At 35.9% G+C, this 15,552-nt stretch overlaps 1 protein-coding gene and 1 long non-coding RNA gene across 2 annotated transcripts in view; one reads left to right on the forward strand and one right to left on the reverse strand.

Annotated features, from left to right (window-relative positions):
- Positions 1–15,552, reverse strand: part of fam49bb (family with sequence similarity 49 member Bb) — a 42,387-nt gene that overhangs the window by 26,109 nt on the left and 726 nt on the right. Inside the window, exon 2 of the mRNA XM_008396649.3 lies at positions 3,579–3,662. The gene's annotated coding sequence lies outside the window, so the exon portion shown is untranslated. The remainder of the gene's footprint in view (positions 1–3,578; positions 3,663–15,552) is intronic.
- On the forward strand, positions 4,186–13,116 carry LOC103456839 (uncharacterized). The gene is made up of 3 exons (XR_532334.3): positions 4,186–7,213; positions 12,437–12,533; positions 12,656–13,116. It is a non-coding gene; the product is annotated as an uncharacterized LOC103456839 (long non-coding RNA).

The following is a 15,552-nucleotide window of genomic DNA, read 5'->3' on the forward strand; positions in this document are numbered from 1 at the left end:
CAATCCCTGTGAAGCCTATTCACTCATTCATCCATACATTTATTCACCCATCCATCTGTTCATCCACTTATTCCTCCACATATTCATTCATCCAACCGTTCGTCCGTCTGTCCATCCATCCATTTGTCCATTTATTCATCCATCCATGTCTGTTCATTTATTCATTCATCCAGGTATCCATCCAATGATTCATCCAGCCATCTGTCTGTTCATACATTCATTCATTCATTCATTCATCCATCCAACTGTTCGTCCGTTTGTCTATTCATTCATCCATTCATTCCTCCAACCGTTGGTCCATTTATTCATCCATCCAATCATTCGTCTGTTTGTCCATCCAGTCATTATTTCATCCATCCATTTATTCATCCATTTTTCCCTCCTTCCTTCGTTACAATCTGTTTTCCAGGCTCCACTTTCAAAGCTTGATCACCATAGCAACGCTTGGCTGCCATGAATGTTTTGTAAATGTTTGTTCATGTTTTAAAAAAAAAAAAACCTGTAAAATGTTCTAGTTAAATTTTTAGTTCTGAGATGAAAAAAGTTGGAATCATGTTTCAGTGCAGAAACGAAAACTGATGGGAAACTGGGAAGCATCAAAACAGACAATTATTTATAAAAAATAAGTCCTATAATTTTTTTCCCCAGCACATGGACATAGAGCAGTTCTTTTGGGTCAACTGTACCTTTTTGCCCTCTGGCTACATAAACATGTTGGCCTTGATGGGGAAACAGGAAGCCGGGAGCACCTACATTACTCAACTCCTTTTTATGGTCAACAATACATTTCCTTTCCTCAGCCGGCTTTACACACACTCCCACACTGCAGCACATTAAGCCCATAATAAGCGTAAACACACCAAAGGCTACCTTGCATAATGCCTGTATCTGTGCTGATAATCATGAAAAACTTCAAACTTCTATGAGATAAGGTGAAGCTTTTCAGATAAGCCAGGTTGTAATTTAACTCAGAGACGCTGTTACCTCCATGTTTAAGTCATTAATTCATACTAGTGTGAAACAATGTCTCAGTCCACAATTTAAGGTTATATTTATCAATTAATACCTCAGTGTTTATTTATTAAGGACTTTTAAACAACAAGGACAACAGAAAGTGCTTTGAAACGAATAAAAAACAAGTAATAACATGTCATTTTGTTAAGCAAGAACCATTTTACTATTTTGGGGGGAAAGTTGTACAACTTTACACCAGTTAAAAAGTGTATAATACTGAAAAATCACAGTGAATGATCAATAATACCTTCATTTCACAAAAGTCCAAAAACAAGGAATTAAATAGTAAAGCAAATTCAGTTTAAAAAACAACAAAAACAAAAAAACAACCTTGTGCCTTTCTAATTTAAAAAGTGTCTGACCTAAAATAGAGCCTTGTGGAACTGTTTTACTGCAAAATGTTTAAGTTTTTGGTAAGACAGTGTGGTGGCCTGAATCAAAATCTAGGAGGTAAAAAGTAAAAAAATTAAAAGTAATAAAATAAAATCACTCATGGATGCAAAAAGTAAAAAAAAAAGAAAAAAGAACGAAAAAATGTTAGTCAGGGAGGCAGGAAATAAAAGTAGTCAGTCAGGACGAAAGGAAAGTAATGTTACTGCATGGTGGACAATATTGTTGAATTATAGAATGAATAAATTGACAGACAAGTTATTCATCTTCATAAATTTCTTAAAGAATTTTTAATTTATCATTTTCGCAATAATTTCCAAATAAAAATGTTTAAAAACTCCTAAAACTGTCCATATTGTTGTGACTGTTAGCTTTACCATTTTCTCCAGTGAGATTAATAGATATCAATAAATTAGAAATATGATTAAATTCAGTTACTGTGTGCAGAAAAATCACAATAGAAATGAGAATGTTTATCAAGAGCAGTATTTGTGTTTGTGAGGCTTTGAATGTTGAGCACCTAAAAACAAAAATACCATAAATGAAAACTTGTTGATCAAACATCTGAACATGTAGCATTATGAGGTGGTGCTAAAGGGATATTTAATGGGAAACAGGTGCATCTGCCTATGTATTTCTATGTGATACTGTGATGGACAGGGAACAACTTCCCACTCAAATGTGACTTTTTCTCAGGAAACTACTTGAATCTGAACGTCTTCAGCTACTGCAGCAAATCAAGCCAAACCAAATGACGGCGATTTCCGACGCTGTTGTGAGGCAACCATAACCAAAACCTAAAGTGCTCTGAGCTGACGTCAGAGTGGAAATCTCTGACTGCAAAAAAGAATAAACTAAAATAATAACCAGGTCAACTTTCAACAAAATCTCCTATTCATTCATAGCCACCACATGCTCCATGAGCTAAGCTGTTTGGAACAATAGGGAGGGAAAAAAGCAGGAATAAACTCACAATCATTTACGCAATGCGGTCTATTCAAAACAGGACGCAACAGAGCTGCATGTTTGGTTATAAATAGCTACACAAACAAATAAAAGTAAATTTATACAAGATAACGGCACAGAAATAGTTTATCGGTTAAAATTTGCATTTACTAATAAAATGCAGACATGGAAACAACAGAGAAGTTCTTTCAGGTAGAAATTATTAATGCATGAACAGATGAAGGCTGATGTTTCACAAACTAAAATTTAAGAGCTACATCACAACAGAAACATACAAAAGATGATATAGACGCATGTATATATATAAAGTTCTTTAATAGTGAAGACTGGTGCTTGACAATAGTATTTAAAATCCACAAAACCTGTTACTTCAGAGTTCATGTTGCACCAAATGCTGCTTTTAGCGAAGCAGTAGCTGTGGCTCTTTTTGGCTAGCCAGTTAGCTAGGAAGGGTATTTTAGCAGCTAACGGTAGCTGTGGCTCTTTTTGGCTAGCTAGTTGGCTAGCAAGGGTATATTAGCAGCTAACGGTAGCTGTGGCTCTTTTTGGCTAGCTAGTTGGCTAGCAAGGGTATATTAGCAGCTAATGGTAGCCTCAACTGCTTCAAGTCACAACTCAAACTTTTACCTTATAAAAAGGTTCAGCGAGAAAAATCCTACATAGAATATATGAGATTAAATGTTTTTAAGAGCTGTTATGAACGTATTTAAGGCCAGCTTACTTTTTCTTTAATAAATTTAGGACATTTTAAGAGTTTTAAGGAAGCGCAGACATACTGAGTGTGATATTAGATGTATACTACACTCCATGTTTTTTAGACTGAATCATTTTCCTTCCCAATTATGAACCACTTGCATTGATAAATGTATTAACTGTGTCTGATATTCAATAAGGTTAAAAAAATCCTTACAGTTTGCTGCTCTGTCAAATTGGAATCACCTGCAGGAAGACTTAAAGCTGAAGGAAATGGTTTATTTTCATGCATTTAAGGCCACTCTTAACCAGATTATAAATAAGGTACTTTTTTAATAATGCTATAATTTTGTCTTGTTTTTTCTTTTATATCTTGGTTTTTTTATTTATTAAATCCCCTTAAAAATGTTGAGAAAAAAAATGCGAGTAGGTTTAAAGAGTGTAAAACCTTTGCAAGGCGATATTAAAGTCAGTGTGACAGAAAGAGGAGAGGGGGGATCAGCGGAGGGACTTACCAGCAGTGGAGTTATGCAGGAGCAGGGAAGCCTGGCCTGGGAGGTGGCCCCTGGGTGGACAGTCCTTCCAGCAGAGGTCAGCTTCTGAAAGAGAGGCCAAAACATTAAACTCAAAAAAGAATTTAGAAAAAGTCTTAAAAAAACAGCAAGATCTAAAGTCGTTTTATTTCGCTTTTCACTTAAGTGCAGAAAAATCAGAACAAGGAAATATAACCAGGAAGTTCTGCACTAAGCTAGCAGGAGTGGTACGTTTTACAGCCTGCATCATAGATACGGCGCCAATTAAAGAGTTTCTAAGTCCTTACAGAGCAAACAGACTTTCAGAAAGCATGTGGCACTTCCTATTGTGTAATACTTCCTCTGATTCACCTCAGGTTTTCTACAAGGCTCACTGCTTCCTGCTGTGAAACGGCAGCGACGCGCCGCACTCACTCAGCTGATGTTTACGTCTATCAACTCGAGAGGTAAAAAAAGAAAGAAAAAAAAAAGAAAAAAGTTCAAAGAGCCAAATCAGAAGATGTGAAAATGTTCCCGCAGAGCTTTCAGTTTTAAGACTCAACTTGTGCAGCTCTGATTGGGAGCACAAGGCTTTTTGCCAGCTCCATCCTCTGCCTGCACACAACCAGCAATGAAAAACATCTTTCTGAACCTCGAGGAGCTTCTCTCCCAGTAAGCAGCTCTTAACCCAGCGGAGCTGACGAGGCACAGCTGCCATACGAGGTGGGGCAACTCAGGAGTCAGCTATGCATCGCAGCAAACGCCCACAGCCTGACTAAGCACACGAGGTCACAGAGGTTAAGCCTACAGTATGTGGAGCAGTTTGTTAGTGTTTCAACAGGCTTTAAGACAATATATCAACAGCAGCCTGACCCTTAAGCTGGTTTCTGTGGTGATTCTTTATGGGAAATGAAGATAAATTGACAAATTGGCTTTTTTCTCCAACATGGAAAAACACTTTTTTAGTGAAAAAAATGCAACAATTCCTAATTTATTTACTGTAAATAAAAAAATAAAAGGTAGTAGAGAGCAATTACTGTGAATAACTTGCATTAGGAGTCTAGTTTGGGCCATTGATAATGTTTATTTAGCTAAAATGACAAAACTTTCAACTTAATGAGATCTATTTTTTAAAAGCAGGACTGCAGCAAAGCTGCTGGCTCATAAACACTAGGACTGCTGCCATTCATCACTGCTGCAGGAAAAACCAACAATGATGAGCTCATGTGTGTGTGTGTGTGTGCGTGTGTGTGTGTGTGTGTGTGTGCGTGATTCATCTTTGCTCATAGCTCCTAGCTACAATTAAACCAGTCTAGAGCGCCGTTACCCAGCAGGGGGTCACAGTCTCAGGGATGAGCTATGAGTCTTATTAACAGTTTTGAAACCTAATGAAAGCTCTAAAGAAATCTGCTTAAATCACACGGGGGATGGGTTATGTGAGAAGTGTCATAAAAGATATTATTCACAATAAATCATTACTTTCAGCTGACCAATATTTGCCTGCATGTCTGGAGTCGTTATTTTCTAAATAAAGTAGAAACTGAGGACTGCAGGAGATCAGATCCTCAGTTTGTAGGAATGGTAACGAGGTTTTTACTTTCTTACATCCGTTTGAACAAACATTCAGTCCTGATTCTCATTTAAAACATTCAAATGACTGCAGACCAGCCTCTGAGTTAATCAACATGTCTATGCAGAGTTGATTGTTATATTTGCACACTGAAACTTTTTTTTTTTACATATTTTTGTGCAAAAATTGAGAACATTTTTTGAAACATTCATTTTTCTGCAGCACTAAATATTAAAATTTTAATCTGGCAGTGTTTGAACCTTTCCACAGTATTTTTAGAGAGAAAAATGCCAATGACTACAATATTTAAAACAATTTTCATCTCTTCGTTATCCGTTTGATAGACTTTGGGATAGAAAGTTCTTCTTTTCCTTCAAAGTTTGTATTTCTATGTATTTCGAATGGTTGGACTGGATTTCATTTAGTTGTCTTAGGGTAAATAAACATCTAGATGTGCGACTTATTAGTAAAAAAATCATGCATCATTTACCACCACTCCAGTTGTGCACCACTTTGTGTTTCTACATCATAAAATAACGTTTCAGTTGTGTGAAAACGTACAAGGAGTGAATATTTTGCCTTCCTTAATGCAACAGCAAGGTTAAACATACCAACAACAGAGCAGACCAATCATTACATTAAGCTGCATGAAAAATTCATGCTCCAAAGGTGAAATGCAAAATAAAAGTAAAACTGAGACGAAGCCTGCAGCCTTTCTGTGATGATAACACACACATTAAAAGTGTGAGTGTGTCTGAAAGCAGAAGTTTTATCTTGTGGGAAAGTTTTGGTACAAACTGCTTGGTTCAGCCTGGGACTGCATGGAATTGATAAATATGCTGATATTTTCTTATTTTCTCTCATTTTCATTTATGACTTTTAATCATTTGTATCCACGGCGACCAGCCATAATTTAGTTTTTTTCATTATTAAATTGCTGGATGTTTGTCACAAAAGGCAGCAAAACCTAGATTTTCATGTGATAAAGACACAACTATATTTGGTTCACACTGAAATAAAACCGAAGCAAAACATGAGACAAAATAAAATAAACAAGACTGCACATGTTAAACTTTCCTACAGTTATCGGCACAGGATGAAAACAATTTTGCCTTTTCTATCTCCGTCATAAACATAAATGTGCAATTTAACTCAAAATGTTGATTAAGATTGGGTGTTTCAACACACACACACGCACGCACACAGTTTAACAAACAAAAAGGATGGAAATCTGGGGAAGAACCTCATGTCCAATGTAAAGCAGGGTGGAGGATGTGTGATGCTGTGGGCCCTGAAGAATCTTGACAGAGTGTGTGTCGACATAAAGAGCTGTCCAACTGGCAAAACATGGTTTTCTTAAAGTGAGCTTGTAAGAAACAAAATATGTAAATATTTCCTGAGGGACTTGTTTTCACTGCTTAATAATGACACAAATTAAAAGTTGAATTTCCTTCATATTTTTATATTAAAAAAAAAAGCGATTCTTTTTTTTTCGTTTGCATTAAAAAAAGTCCTGTATGAAGCATGCTTGCACAGCGTGGACAGAAGAGAAAGAAAACCTCGTCTCAGATGTAAAGTATGTGTGAGGTTTAACACCATGAGTGGATGGCGGGTTGGTGCGGGGGCAGCTCATGCAAAAGCTGAATTTACACCATGCTGATTTACCATCTGCAGCAACACGCCTGCTCTTTGTGTCCGCTGACATGTGGGCGGCCACATGAGGATGCCATGCCTGGTTTAACATGCCAGAATAAAATCATCAAACGCTTTTCTTTTTTGGTTACAGTGGATTCAACAACAGTGGGATCAAATCTGAGTCTGAGAGGAGAAACACCAACAAACCGAGACGCTGGAGGGATTTTTTTTTTGTGTGCATTTGTTAAAGCTGTGAGTTTTGAGTAGGTCATGATATTTATAGCTCTCCGTTTTTCCACAGTTGGTGTGAAGATGGTGCAGCAAACAGGAGGCTGAAAGCTGAAGCATCCTGCTAAAAACCGTCTTCATATGCAGGAGAGACACCGCTGCTCTTCATGAGGGCTTCAGATAAAGCCAACATCACAGGACGGAAGTAAGAGGCTTGAGAGGAATGCTCGCGATCAGAAACTGGCACACACACACCGACTCACACACATCAGAGGCAAGAATCAGGAGCATTTCTCCAGGCAGCCAAGGGCTACAAACACAAACCACAGCAGGAACCCCTGCAAAGCTCCAGATTGTATTTTCAGCTTATTTAACAGCAAAACATTCAGCGTGGGTCAATTACAGAATAACAAAGTAAGAAAGCACTCAGTTTATGAGCAATGCAGCAGGGGATTTGCACAAGTTACAGATTATAAGAATGACATCTCAAATGTTGGGAGAAGAGCAGAGAAATAGAGCAACAAGAAGCTGACTGCACGTCTAGCACATATTATCTATGTAAATACTGTAGTCTGTCAAGGAACACAGGATGAGAGGAAACAGACTTTCACACCACGGCGCTTTTAAACTTTTTTTAATCTCACATTTTGCCAACCAGGTCAGACTTTAATTTTTTAAAAATTCTTGTTTTCTTTTCTGAAAAAGTGGCTTTTCAGAAACTGACCCTATTATTTCAACTGCAAATGATAATAAATTGATGATATGTTTAAAAAAAATGAAGTATTTCGTTTTCTGTAAAACCAAAGCATGACTTCGTAAGATGCTCAACATTTCTCATTTTAATTTTAAATTTTTTGCTTTGCAGTTCTCATAAAATTATTCTCTGAAAATTTAGACTTTATTTTTGTAATATTATAACTTAATTCTCATAAGTGCAAATAAAAGATCATAGCCTGGCCCTAATATTACATCGTAGAATTGACCTGAACATGATGGCGGCTCTGGGTGTGTGACATCATTCGCAACTATGGAAACCAAAGGAGTACATTGGCAAAAGAACAAAACTCCTGAATTTCCAGAAATTAAATCTTCTAATCATAAAATGGCGGTTTTGCACAAATAAATTTCCAACAGTAGATAGTCATCAAAAATTACAAGTGTTTTTTTTTTTCATGGAAGATCAGGTAACATTTGTGGCTCTAAATGAATTTTATTTAGCTGAACTGAGGGCAAAATTGGCTCTTTTAAATGTTGCAGACCAACACAAACCGGTGTATAATTGTGAAGTGCGAGGAAAAGGATGTGGCGCACTTCTACATTCAGCCCTCCTGAGGCGATCTTTTGTAAAACCACTTTTAACAGGTTTTTGGCCTTTATTTAGCTCCATCCATCTTCCCATTAACGGACCAGCTATCCAGTTGAAGCGAAGTCTGCGGTGTTATTGCTGGATACAGATGGCAACATCACAAATTTTCCAGAGTGATTTATTTAATTTCTCGTCATTATAATGATTTCGCACCATTTCTCACTGGAATTTAACAAATGATTTAATTTAGGGGTTAAAGATTAAAGCCAAACTTTTCAGATTTTTATGTGTTGGTAAAATGTAGAAAATTACAGCCGTTTGGCCAAGTAAACACAGCTTACTGTTATTTATCAATACTAGAGATGTATCGATTAATCAGCTTAATCGTGATTAATCGATTACAGAAATAATCGTCAACTAATTTAGTAATCGATTAATCATTTAGAGAAAAGAAAAACAAACATACAGGGCAACAAATAAGCCAAAACTGAAAAGATACATTTTGCATTCAAGATAAAAGAAAACCTTTGTTTGTAAATATATTTTATCCAAAACTTCTGAAATTGCAGTTTTAGCTTCACATGGTTCAGATTTAGTAAGGGAATGCTGCAGTATTACAATTTAGACAATAAAATGTTTATTTACTTAATTTAATTGTTATTTGCATCTTTTAATGTATCTCTAATATTGTATAAAAAGGGCTTACGCAGTTAAATAAAAACAAGCCTTTTTTTATTTGATTAATCGTCAGAATAATACTACTACTAAAATAATTGTTAGTTGCAGCCCTAATCAATGAACAGTGAACCTGTTTATTTGTGGATTCATCTAATCAAATAAGTTTCTATTATTATTAAGACTTCATCATCATACAACTTTATTCTCATAAAAAAGAAAAATAAAAACTTATCCTGACTCTTGCATGTGACCTGAATTCAAGATCCAAGCAAATATAAGCTTGTCAAACAAGTTCACTTTGAACTATGGAAACCCAATGAGTGTGGGGGAAAAAAAAAAAATCCACCAATTTATTGATTTATTGTCCAGCCCTACTTCAGGTACTAAAGAAAGAGCTTTGAAACACATCAGTGAGAGTAAAGTAAGAAGAAAAACTGCACCAACATCCTGCTTTCTAATAACTCATTCATGTGTGGAAACATGAATTTGGCGGCAGGCTGTTCTTCCCTCACTAATGACTCAAGTATGTCATCATTTCACCTCCGACCCGCTGACAGACAAGAGCGAACATGCAGCTACGATTCAAGATGGAGAATCACATGAAATCGAGGAGCCAGCCATGCCTGAAGAAAACGAATCCCTCCAGCAGTTTATACAGCTCTTATTCACTAATCTAGAATAATCAAGATGAGGCGTGTTATTTATAAAAGGTACTTTTAATCCAACAACCTTTAAGCCTGTATTAAGCATTAAACCCACAATTTTCTGTTAAAAATTTGTGTTTTTTAATAGTCTGATGTAATAATATAATTGTTTTCATTCGCTACAAGTGGAAAATCATCATAATTAACAGAAAAAGGCTTCTAAGTATGCATCTGTGTGTAATTATAGTAGTACTTCTCAAATACAGGGGCACCAATAATTTGATGCTGATGTGTTAAAAGATTAAACATTTCCTCATTTGTAAACTAATCCTGTAACTGCACAAAATGCTATACTAAGCCTTCATATACAAGGCTTAATTGTATATAAACCTTTATATACAATTCAGTTTTATCAGATAAAAAACTGAATTTCTTTATCTGATTAATCATCATGAAAATAGATTAATCGATTTCTAAAATAATCATTAGTTGAAGCCCCATTTTCAATACTATTGTAATTGACTGAATCATTTGTTTATTTACATATTTTATTGCACCTCTAATGTATATAGAGGCTTAGGTGATAACTGAATTTTTTTATCCAATTAATCATGACAATAAATTAATAGATTAACCGATTACTAAAATTATCATTAGCTTCCCTATTTTCAATACTATTCTAATTCATCATATGGGCCTGTAAAGCTCATATCTAAAGGCACAAATTCCTAAATTATAGCGTTGAACTAAATTAAATATCTTCGTCAAAAATCCTTCCTGAACGTTAACAACGCTGCAGCAGAGAGCTGAACAGGCCGGCGGATCAGTCAGAGAATGCTAATCCCAATAACTGCACCAGCAGCACTACCACAGATCAATTAGGCCGTTTTCTGTGAAGGCCAGAGGCAGCCGGACTCATCATCAGCACAACAGTATATGTATTACACAAGGTGGATACTATGAGGTAATGCAAACATGTAAATCTCACGCTCCAAGCTGTGCTGGAGAGCCTGTGGTTTGTTTTATTAGGCTTCCACGAGTTACACAATGGCTCATGTTATTGTGTCAACCTACTACAGAGCAGAAAAACAACGCACCTCGAATGGAATAAGGAGCTTAAAACCTCAAACAAGCTAAAAAAATAACCAAGCACACAAAACTGATATTCTGGGAAATCTGAAGGTTTAGGAAAACATTCAGTAAAAAGTGAATAGAAACATGTTGAATGTGAAACAAAGGCTGTAGTAGTAGCTGAGACGTTTCAAGTGGGGGTGTGTGTCCGCCTGCTGCTGGAAATGGTTTGCATATTACCAGCCGCTGGAGCAATCCTCATACCAAGAATAACTGCTGTAACCCAACCTGCACAACAAAGCTCAGTGGCACAGGGTGGCTTTAAAGACGGACTTCTGGGTCTGGTCCAAGTCAGCGAGGTCTGGACACAACTTCAGTCTACGGCCCGGTTTTGTGGTTGCATTAGGTGAAACCATGGCAACAGTGGAAAGTAGGCACGGGTCATTTTCAGGTAGAAACAACACCAGGCCTTAAAGACTTCAGACATGTTCTCTCATATGGTTTGTAGTGCTGTGAACGAGACACCAGACTGACCTGAGTTTTCTCTGATTGGATGAATGATAGAGTTGTTTCTGTGCATTTAACACCTGATAGTCCAGTAGATTCAGTTTGATTTGGGACCAAAATCGCAAAATTTGTTACATTTTCAGCCACTGTGGTTCACTTTCACACTCCACTGTAACAAACAAACTAAATCTTTTAAAAACCTGTTCCCCTCCTGTCCAGTGGTGGTGCTACATAAAGAACAACTAAAGAAAACGATAGGAAAACCTGCAAAGAAGAAAGAGCGCAACTTTCTTATTTGAGAAATGTAAACAAAAATGGTTGTGGGATTTAGGCAAAAGACCAGATTTCATTTCTCCAGGTAGCGTTAAGACACATTTGTTTTGGTTCTTTTTACCCATAATGCCCTGCGCTATAGTCCTCTTTCTGCTTTTGGAGCAGTCTTTGGTTCACTTTGCATTCACATATCCATCAAACTGAGTCAGAGTTATGTCATCCAAACCAAGACAAAGGATTTTAGGCAGACCAAAGTTCACTTTTCTGGTCCACATCAGTTTTATTTCACATTCAATCATTCCTAATCGAACTGGACTTTTTAGGCAAACAAACTAGAGTCGGATTAAAGCGAACTAAACAGGGTTGGTGGGAATAAACCCTCAGACGGCTACAAAGAGAGGCGACTGCACTTTTCTCTTACTTAAAGACAAATTCATGTGATATTTCTGGCCCTTACACACACACACTAAATAAGCAGCTCACGTCTGCACATGTTAAGCAGCAGACTGCAGGCTAGCTACAGGAATAGCTGACCTATGAACCAGTCAATGCAAAATACATACTTAAAAAATGGGTACTTTCTTTTTTGCTCAAACTTTCCTTGTTAGACCTGCAATAATCAATATATTGGATTAGGAAAGAATAGAAAGCCTTTATTATCTCACAAATAGGTAATTCAGTAATTAAATTATTTTAGCAAAAGCAGAAAAAAACCCTTTCATGCAATTGCAAATAACATAAAACTGTGCTATAACTGTGGTAATATGATTAAATATTCACAGATATAACAGCAACACTCATCCTAGGTTTCAGGAATTACAGCCGCTGCAGTTTTGCCATCCGTTTCCTCTTAAAGACATAATTCTCAGGAGAAATGATGTGAAAAACTTTCACTCACTTGATTTCTATGGCTGGTTTCATTTGTCCTTTGTTCTGTTTTGCTGCACAGCATGGGATAAACGTTTAATTTCCAAGAAAAGGGTCATGCCTAAGAGCGACTGCACGTCTGTACCTGCACATGACGGAGTCTTCCAGCTTTGTGCCAGGTGAAAAGATTACCATTTGTCATTTCACAATTGCTATACAAAGAGACAGAAACAGATTGTTCTCCGAACAAACAAAAGCTTATTAAACAGGAGGCTCACTTTCTTCCTTCTGACACTTTTAGGGCTGCAGCGGTAAATAAAAGAGGAGGTGGAAAGGATTTCTTGGAGAAGAAAGTAACCAACTCTGCCACTTAATTATGAAAGAGCATGCAACAAGTTTTACCATGTCCAACATCCTACAACCGGCGCACCAGTCAGGTACTGTCATGCCTCCCAGTCATTTGAAATAGTGCAAAGTAAGGAGAACGTCAGTGGCAAGAAAAATAAACCAAAGCCATTCGCATTTATTACGCACAGCAGCAGAACGGCGCAATAAAAAATATATAAAAATTAAAAGATTCAGCTTAGACTGTTTGTCTACGTGTCAAACTCGAGGCCCGAGGGCCAAATCTGGCCCACCATGGTTTTTTATGTGGCCCTCTAGATTATAGATCAAACACTATGTGTGCTTAAATATTATGTTATCAATCAAATCAATGCCGTTTTTATTTGTTTACTGCCAAATTATATCAATCAGTCCCTCCTGTTTCTTGAGAATTATCGTGGAAATTCACACAAAATCAACAAATTGCTGCACTTTTTTTGGAGAGCTTATTGCAATTTTTTTCTCAAAAATTGTCAAAAACTTTCTTACTTGTACTAAACAGCTGCCTCAGCCTTAAATGATGTCAGATTGCAGTCCATGATCTATGCAGCGAGTAATAAACAGTCACATTTACCATCATAAATAAGCACAAATGTTTCTAAATTTATATTTGAACACTTTGACTTTTATTGCACGAAATCCTGGAGGTACTGAAAAGATGTTCAATAATATTTCATTTTAAGAATTCATTGATATTTTAGCAGTTTTGTGAACTGGTTTTATCAATACATTTACCCAAGACTAAAGTCATACCAAAAGAAAACTGTCGTTATAATATGAGAATAATTTCTACACAATAAAGTCAAAACAATACAAAATAAATACCAGGATAGTCGTAATATTAGAAGAATAAATTAACAATTTCATGAGAACTACAGCAAAAAAGATAAAATAAAGTAAAAAGCATCTTGGTTTAAGTTTTACAGTTAAGGAAATACTTAATCTTTCCACACATCCGTATCAAATTATTAGTAGCAGGATTTTGAAACTATTGTGCAAACAGCTGTTTATTTTGAAGACATAACGACACAGACTGATGTAATCACAACAGATTCTAACTCCAAAGCTTTTTAATCACTAAAACAACTTTTTCCTCGTGTTTTTAAGATGTTTTTTCTGGTAAAACTACTTTATTCTGTGATTATATTACAGTCTTGTAATTAAACAAAACGTCTTTGTTGTACAACTCACAGAAGGGATAACAGCAATAGAAAACGATTTTTGAAAATATTTTCTGCCATTTGTGATTTCTTTTTTAGGAAAGAAATAAGAAAATCGGAGAAAAATCGGAGAAATTTGACATGCTTAACAGTGACTTTACTCCCTCCATCACTGAATAAATGAACATAAATTAAACATTTATCCCAAAAAGTGTGGTGGGTAACAAAATATTCCAAGGGTTTAATTAAAAGTTATTGTTTCGAAACCATCAAAAAGAAAATAAAAGTCAAAACAACTACTGGGTTATTCTGTAAACTGTAGCTGCCACTAATTAAAACTATATCTGCTGTGTGAGACCTTTATAAATGTTTTATAAATAAAACTATGTGTGTCAGTGTGTTGACCAGCAGCCTGAGCTCCTTTTTAAACAGGTTTAATGTTTATGCTGCACTTTCACAATATGTGATGAGCAAATTTAGCTATCTTAGCGTTTCACTTCCACTTTCAGCAACAGCTATTGCAAAGGCTGGGCAGGAAGGAAACAACACGCAGCCTTTCTGTGACCAGGCAATGGTTGTTTCTGCAATTTATGCAAAACAAGCCCCTAAAAAAAAAAAACAGTCTTGTAGTTACAGCAAAGCCGTTTTTTAAAAAAAGTAACAATGACTTTACTTCTCTGCATCTGAAATGCACAACCTGAGAGAGCCAAACAAAAGTAATGAGTTTTTTCTTTCCGTCTTTAAAACACATCAAAACAAAAACTTCATTTTTTAGTGTATAGATACACAAATGCTAGGATGGACTTCAACCTTTTTAAGCTTTGTTTCTAGTTTTAATCAAAAACTACCATATAGTTCACACTATGTTTTTATTTTATGTTACAGGTTAAATCTGTCAAACTTTTAAAAGAAAATGAGAAACTTCATGTTTCGTTCTCCAGCTGAAACTTTAAAAACCGCTGGAATTAGCCAATAAAATGAAGTCATGAAGCAGCATATGGTTTTACTGAGAAACAAATAAAAATATCCCACAGACTCCTACAGTAAGACATCTTTAAATGCAGTGAAGATGCCAGGATACAGAAATATATGTTCTAACTACAATAAAACCTCCTCCATTCAATTAAAAATTATGTTATTTATCCCAGAGGAGAATTAAATAAATCACTCTTACATTTTACAACTACATTTTGTTTGCACTTTTTTTGAACTTATTAGAAATAATATAAAGTCCTGCAAACATTAATTTTGTAAACAACACCCAACTGTGGAAGATATTTTAAATACCCAAAATAAAAACAGAAATAAAAACCGCTTACAACCTAAATCATGAATATGTTTCTGTGAACAAAACTATCTTTAAAATCATCAACATGGAAATTATCATGGTAATTTTAATTTGTTATGCAATTAATGCCTTAATTTAAAGGAGGACTTTGCTATTTTTTCCCTTCTAGCTTCAACAATGAGCAATAGTGTTTCAGTCATTAGGGGAATGACTTCAACATAAAAACCTAGCAAATAAAAACAACTTTATGCATTAGTGTGGTTACCTCTAGACCTATTAAAACAAAGACTAACCAGCTCCACACATGGCCCAGCTGTCACTGTATGCATTTCCTTTAATGATGCATCATTTGCAGCCTGAAAGGTT

Source organism: Poecilia reticulata, chromosome 20, assembly GCF_904066995.2.
Source record: "Poecilia reticulata chromosome 20, P_reticulata-male-v2, whole genome shotgun sequence".
Taxonomy (NCBI): Eukaryota; Metazoa; Chordata; class Actinopteri; order Cyprinodontiformes; family Poeciliidae; genus Poecilia; species Poecilia reticulata.